Source organism: Octodon degus, unplaced genomic scaffold (assembly GCF_000260255.1).
Source record: "Octodon degus isolate 3935 unplaced genomic scaffold, OctDeg1.0 scaffold00054, whole genome shotgun sequence".
Lineage (NCBI taxonomy): Eukaryota > Metazoa > Chordata > Mammalia > Rodentia > Octodontidae > Octodon > Octodon degus.
Genome location: NW_004524630.1, coordinates 11,468,165 through 11,475,330, shown reverse-complemented (window position 1 = coordinate 11,475,330; position 7,166 = coordinate 11,468,165). Strand labels below are relative to the sequence as shown.

General features: G+C 41.2%; 1 protein-coding gene and 1 pseudogene across 1 annotated transcript in view; both read left to right on the top strand.

Annotated features, from left to right (window-relative positions):
• Spidr (scaffolding protein involved in DNA repair) overlaps positions 1 to 7,166 on the top strand; it is a 380,505-nt gene that overhangs the window by 180,674 nt on the left and 192,665 nt on the right. The window lies entirely within an intron of this gene.
• Positions 1,438 to 4,184, top strand: LOC105742461 (annotated as a pseudogene).

Genomic DNA, 7,166 nt, shown 5'->3' with positions numbered 1-7,166 from the left:
TATTTGATTCTTTACTGCAGATATTGTTAATTCAGGGATTTGTTTTTTTCATTTCCAGTCTGAGTTCCTCTATACTTTTCTGTAGCTGTTTCTTTATTTCAGAAGCCGTTGATTCATTGCTTTCAGCTGTGTGATTCCCAATTTGTTCTGTGTTAGTGTCCTCTGCACTTGTTATGGGTGGGCTTAGGATCTGAGATTGCATTTTGTTCCTTCTCATCATTTTGTGTAGCACTGTCTTCTGACCTTTGTTGTATATCTTTGTTGCAGTTATAACCGTAGCACCTACTGAAGTTGAGGTGCAGATCTACAAAGTTTGGATTTATCCAGCTGTGCCTGTCTTGGGTCTCGCTGCTGTGCTCAGCTCTTTTGTTGCTGCCCTTGGGGGTGAACCTGTTGTGCCCCTCTGAGAAGATGTTTTGCTCCTGGACTAGCTGGGTGGTTCTGTCCCCTACACTCTCTGTAGGGATTGCAGCTGCAGGTTTTAACCCAGGCCGTATGCCAGGCCTGAGCTGAGTCTGGAGGGGACAAGGTGGAGTAGTGGGGAGAGGCAGCTCTCCCACACACTCACTGGGCCTGGGCTAGGACTGGATCTGGGCATTCCTGGAATGCAGCAGAAATTCCTATTCAGGCGGGGTGGGGGAGGTGCTGCAGAGTGGTGGGGGGCGTCCCAAGGGGGTGGAAGAGCGTCTCACCCATGCTGGGCCTGGGCTGGGACCAGTAGTTCCCGCTGGCGCTGGATAGCTATAAGCCCTCCCACACACTCACCGGGCTTGGGCTAGGACTGGTTCTTGGAGGTACCATTTTGATCTTAACCTTTGAGCTGGAAGCACAAATGTTTTCCCTTTTTTAGCTGTTGTGAATGTGTCTTTGACATACTGATGTCATTCCCTTTGAATGTAACCCGATATCAAGAGTGTAGAATCAAGCTAGCGAGATGTCTCAGCAGGCTAAATGCCTGCCTGAGTTTGATCCCTAGTACCCCCCCAAAAAGTGCTGGATCATATGATTCTATTTTTAATTTTTGAGGAACTTTCACACTATTCTCCATACTATTAATACTAAGGCTGTTTCTTTTCATCCTTAGCACAAGGGAGACATTATTGTAAATTTGCTGATAAAAAAGTGAGATTAAATGGTTTACTGCATTTCCCACCAGTATAGATCACAAAGCTGTATTATACTGGATGTGACTTTAGAAGTGAGGCCAATGTTGGAGTGTCAGATTTTTATGAGTCTTATGTAGTATGTACATGAAAGTAGGGATGTTGGTGACACTGAAGAAATATGAACAAACTGAATGGGACTCAAAGAATCTTTCAGTGTGATGGTTCCTAAACTATGGCCTTCTCTACCAGGGACATCATAGCTCAGCCACATAAGTGCCTCCCTGGCAAGCTCCAGTTTGATCCCCAGTACCAAAAAACAAACAAAAACAGTATGGCCTTCTCCATGATGGTACAGTAGGACTATGGCCTACTGCTACATATGGCTTCTATGTAAATGTGAAGGTGGCTTTATTTGGAAGAAAAATAAAAATAGGAAAATACAGTGTTGCACTTCGAGAATAAGTGTTATTGGATCCAAATCCTGACAACAGACAAGTTCCTAAGAGTGGAATATGAAATCAGAAGAGATTGTATAGAATCCACTCATGTCTCAGAGCCCTGCTTCCAGGGGGCTGGGTCTGAGGAAAAGTTGAAGATAACCTCAGTCAGTTTTACCTTAGAGATTTAATTGAAAGTACTTTGACTAACAAACTAATAATAGCAGTGTTTCATGTTCCCTTCCTTACTAATTTCTTCTTAAGAACAAATAATTAAAACCAGAAATTTCTGTCTAGGGTATGATGCACAGTGTGTGGTTGTAAATGAAGAAAATATAGCACCCATCAGGAGGATACCAGAAACTATTCCCAGATGTTGTGGTGATTGTTACTCTAGTAGAGAAGATATCCATTTAGCTTATAGAAGCAGTCAAGGTAGTTTGGTAGATGGAAATCTAATCAGCAAGATAGGGAAGTATTTTGTGTTAATGAAGGATGTTCTTAGTTCGTAAGACTATATGATCAGGAGACAAATCTGGAGAACCAAAGAATTATCTGTTTCCACAGGCTATACTTATTTCCATGTTTTCTACAGCATTTGTAATGTGTGACTGTATTTACCCACATGTGTTTCCTCTTGCATGTTTGTTTCCCCCAAATCTGGGAAGAGAATGACGATTTTAACATTCATTTATTTTCTCCATTTGGTCCTCAGCAGTAGGAAAGGCTGTTGAAGGCTTGGTCAGAGCAAACTTGAAAATTCAAAGAATCTGTGAGTTTCAAGGAAAAGAGGAAGTTTCTGTGTCTTGACTATTCCAGTGAACCCTAGCCTAGTGATTCCTGGACCTCCTACAGAGGTTGGTTAGGGTACAGTGTAATGTATCAAAACTCTCAAAATATTGTGGCTGTGTGTGCTCAATGTTTTATTGCTTTGCTAATCTAAACAAAAAAAGTATTTGTTCTTTTTTATGTATTTAGTACAGTGTCTGTAGGGTCTCTTTACACAGATTGGACTAGTAGTGATCCTCCTGTTTTCAGCCTTCCAAATGCTGGGATTACAGACATGCATCACCATGCCCAGTCTCAGCGTGCCCTGGAGACGAGGTTGGCATGGCACACCAGGGATCAAATCCTGGTACCTGTGTCTGTCTAAGCAGGTGCTTTAATCCACTGAGCTATCTGGTCAGCCCTGTTCAATTTTTAAGTATTTTTTTTTTTTAAAAAAGCTGTACTATTGTCTTTTAGTCATAGAAGGTGTTTTTTATTTTTACCAAGTTTTGTGTTTTTTTTTTAGAACCGGGGATTGAACTCAGGGCCTTTCGCTTGCCAGGGAAGTGCTTATTCCACTGAGCCGTCTCCCTGGTCCCCCCTAAGTATTCTTGTTTTGGGATAGGTTTTTTTTTTTTTTTTTCCCTACCTATAGGTAGTGATGTTCTATTCTGAGAAGGCTCTTTTTATTTGTGAAATCTATAACCTGTTGGTATTTCTGCTGCATTGTTCTATGAGCAACATTTAAAATAAAGATTTAAACACTGTGGTGTATGTTTGGATCCCAACAGTGGTCTACTGTCGCCCTGCTGTGCTGTAGCTGCTGTGGCACCATGGCTGTTTGTCGTGCTGCTGTCCTTGGTAGTGGTGGGTGTTTCGGGGAATGAGTTTAGTATATTAAGATTGCCAGGGTACATTGTCTTCCGAAATGGAAATTGGCTTATACCGGGAGAGCGAATCCCAGATGTGGCTGCATTGTCCGTGGGTTTCTCTGTTAAAGAAGACCTTTCTTGGCCAGGACTTGCAGTGGGTAATTTATTCCATCATCCCAGGGCTACCATTATGGTGTTAGTAAAGGGAGTTGACAAACTGGCTGTACCTCCAGGCCGTGTCATTTCATATCCTTTGGAGAATGCAGTTCCTTTTAGTCTCAACAGCATTGCAAATTCCGTTCACTTATTTTGTGAAGAAGCTCCTGTAGTTTTGCAGTTGGATCCCAGTGAAGAAAGAATGGTGGGGAAGGCAAATTCAGTTTTTGAAGACCTTCCAGTTATGTTACGGCAGCTGAGTAATCGCCTGTTCTAGGAAAACTTCATTCTCAATTCACTTCCCCTCAACTCTCTGAGTAGGAACAATGAAGTGGATCTACTCTTCCTTTCAGAACTGCAAGTGCTCCATAACAGTTCAACTTCATTGTCTTGTCACAAACATCTAGCCAAGGATCATTCTCCTGACTTATATTCACTGGAGCTGGCAGGTTTAGATGAAATTGGCCAATGTTATGGGGAAGACTCTGAACAACTCAGAGATGCTTCTAGGATCCTTGTTGATGCTCTGCAAAAGTTTGCAGATGACATGTACAGTCTTTATGGTGGAAATGCAGTGGTAGAATTAGTGACTGTCAAATCTTTTGACACATCTCTTGTGAGGAAGACAAGGACTACCCTTGAAACAAAACTAGAACACTGCAAGTCCCTATAACCTTGCATACAAGTATAATTTTGAGAACTTGGTGATTTTCAACATGGTGCTTTGGATAATGATCAAGTTGGCTTTGGCTGTGATTATCACCTCTTACAACATTTGGAATGTGGATCCTGGCTATGATAGTATAATTTATAGGATGACAAACCAGAAGATTTGAATGAACTGAACTGTTCTTATGCACCATTTACACAAGGGGCTTGGGCTGTTTTATTAAAATATACCTTTTAGTGTGGTTTAAAATAGAAAGTACACTTTAAATTTATTTTAAAAAACGAGTAAATTTTGTTCTCTGAAAAAAATATTTAAAAGGTTTTTTAAAGTATATTTTGGAATTTGAGCTTTCATACCACTCTGCTGTATTTTCACCTAAATTCTCTATTATAAGCTTCTAGGTTTTTATTTAAAACCTATTGAGTTTTATTTGACCCTTACCAGATAAAACAAAGCTGAAACATTGCATAGAGCTAGTATCTAGTGGAACTGTGACCACAGAGGTTAGTTTTGTGGCCAGATATTGACCATAGTGGACCAATAACATTTTCCATCTAGTCAGGGAGTTTGAAGGCTGTTGTGTTCAGTAGTCTTCAAATAGCTTTGGGGGAAAGGCCACCCTCAGCTTACATGTAGATTTAAATAAGTTACCTGAAGTCTGGGACATACATTGATTGCCCTTTATTCTTCACTATTTGTCTCCAGTGTGAGTCTGAGCAGTGCTATCTGGTGATGCAGGCTCACTGGGTCATACCTGGATCATTGATGCATGTACCATATTGCATCCACACCCAGCACTTTTCTCTTTGCTGTACAGCCTCTGGATGTCTATCACAGTTTTCTTCTAAAGCCAAAGACAGTATGATCAGGTCACAGTCTTCTCAATAAGTGAGAAGACTTCCCTAAAAAAGCACGAGTGTGATATACATCACTACATAACATACTTTCTCCAGTGACAAAAGTTTAGTTTTTGAGTCCTGTTATAAAGGCTTCCCACAGAACTATGGGTTTCTCTCTTTTTCTGTCCTGGGTAAAGATATAATAGTGTCGTCCACATGTCTCCTGAACACACATGGCACTGTCTCGATTGAATACATTAAAATGTCAGACCCACCACCTAGTGTTGATTTAATTCACAGTCCTCGCACTCCCAGAACTAAAAGCTGTTTTAGGAATGAATTCATTGGAATTAATACCTGGAATACTGGATACATGTCAATTTCAGATAAATTACTATACTATACTATACTATACTATACTTTATCTGAAGTTTACATTTAACTAGAGGTCCTATAATTTACTTGGTAAATCTAGCAGTTCTACAACTGAAGCTAGGTTATGTAAGATGTTATAAATTCATGTAATGTTATTATTTAGATGAGAAGTAGTCTCCCCTTTTCCTCACCTATACCTTTCTGTTTAGGAATTTGTACTTTAACATTTCTTCTGTACTCATCTCCTGATGAAAACATTGATATCTGACATTTACCTCATTCTGTCACATGCCACACTTTGTCCCCTCTAAACTCCTATAATCACAGCATGGTTGTGAGACAGCTGTGGCTGCTGCAGACTGCAGGTAGAAGTCCTGACCACTTCTCACCTACTGGATCCGACTGCAGGTTTTGGGGCTATCAGCTTTTGGTTCTGACATTCTTTGCCAGCGAGAAGCACATGAGACTTGCATGTAAACCTCCTGGCACAATGTGGTGGGTACTTGGGCCAAAGTATGTGACTATGCTAATTCTCTTATGATCTCAAAGCATTTTCATACTGTTACTCAAGTGACCCGGAGAACAAGAAGGGAATTGAAAGTACATGATGTTAGTCAGCAATTAGAAGAGAATCTAGGGAAGTAACTAATGTTTTACTATAACCAAAGGAGAAAGAACAAGGTTCTCTACTAAGAGTGCTGGTTCTAGAAATTCAGACATTCTTGCAGAGCATTTCTGATATCACTTGAGTAAAATTTAGTCTTGTGAGAAGTTTTTGCAGAAGGAAGCTTTAATTTCTAAAGAACTTTAGGAAAGGTGTAAAGGCTACAATGTGAATTGGAGATGCCACACCCTGTTTTGCATTGGATTTCCTGCTAGCCCTGATCGGAGGCTTTCTTCCCGGACTAGGGTGAATTCAGTTCCAGTGTTTGCTTGTAAAACTGAATCCAGTCATTGTGTCTACAGTTTGGCTTCCTGCCTGCTAAGTACAGAGCAAACTTAAGCTCGTTACTCCCAATGATTCTGTGTCCTCCATAAAAAGGGAAAGGAGAGGGGAAAACCCAAGGGGTGACTGAGTTCATTTCATTTACATACTGTGCCCAGAGCAGCTGCTGGCTTCCTAGTGGTCACATGATTCTGTGGAGAATCCTGGTATTCCACTTACTGGAATAGGAGACAACTGAGGCCATAGGGGGTGTAAAAAGGGGGGGGGTGTTAGCTCTTTTTTTTAAAAAAATGATTTTATGTTACCAGCTTATTTCTACTTTGTTAATAAATATGGATCAGACTGTATGAGATTTTATGTTCTTCCCTCTTCCCAAAGTGTTGTATGTGAAGAAAAAACTTCTATACAGAGAGGTTGCAGGCAGGGAGGTGCACTCATGGCTGGTAGGTCTGATTGTACCCACCAAGTTGGCCTAGACGAGGGAACACAGGTCATGGGGACAGCTGACTGGACTTGTGGGGAAGATGGGGGTCATGAACTTGGCATTCTGAGCAGGTTTATTGCTAAACCTGAGAGGGACTGCTCTGTGTGAGCAGAACAGAGAAGGTAGGTGTCCCTTATAGGCTAGGAACTTTCTTTATAACCTTTTTAGGGGGGCTCCTGAGGGGATGGGGCAGAGAAACAGCAAGCTTGTGGCTTGCTGATGTGTGCTCTGGGACCTACTGACCTGTCCTCTGGGACCTAAGTAAAATTTAACTTAATGTTTCTCTAAGGTAGCAGGTGAGTGCATTTGAACCAACAGTCCCTGTCTGGGCTGTGTCAGTGAGACTCACCCTTTCTTCTCAAGTTGTACAAAATGTGATGTTGTCTACTCAGCATAAACTCCAGCGGCTTTATTAAGACTGATAGCTGATAGCGCCCAGAGAGTGACACCTCCAGTTCAAAGAGCCCACCATCCATCTTAGAGAAATGTAAGTTTAATTTTACTTAAGTCACA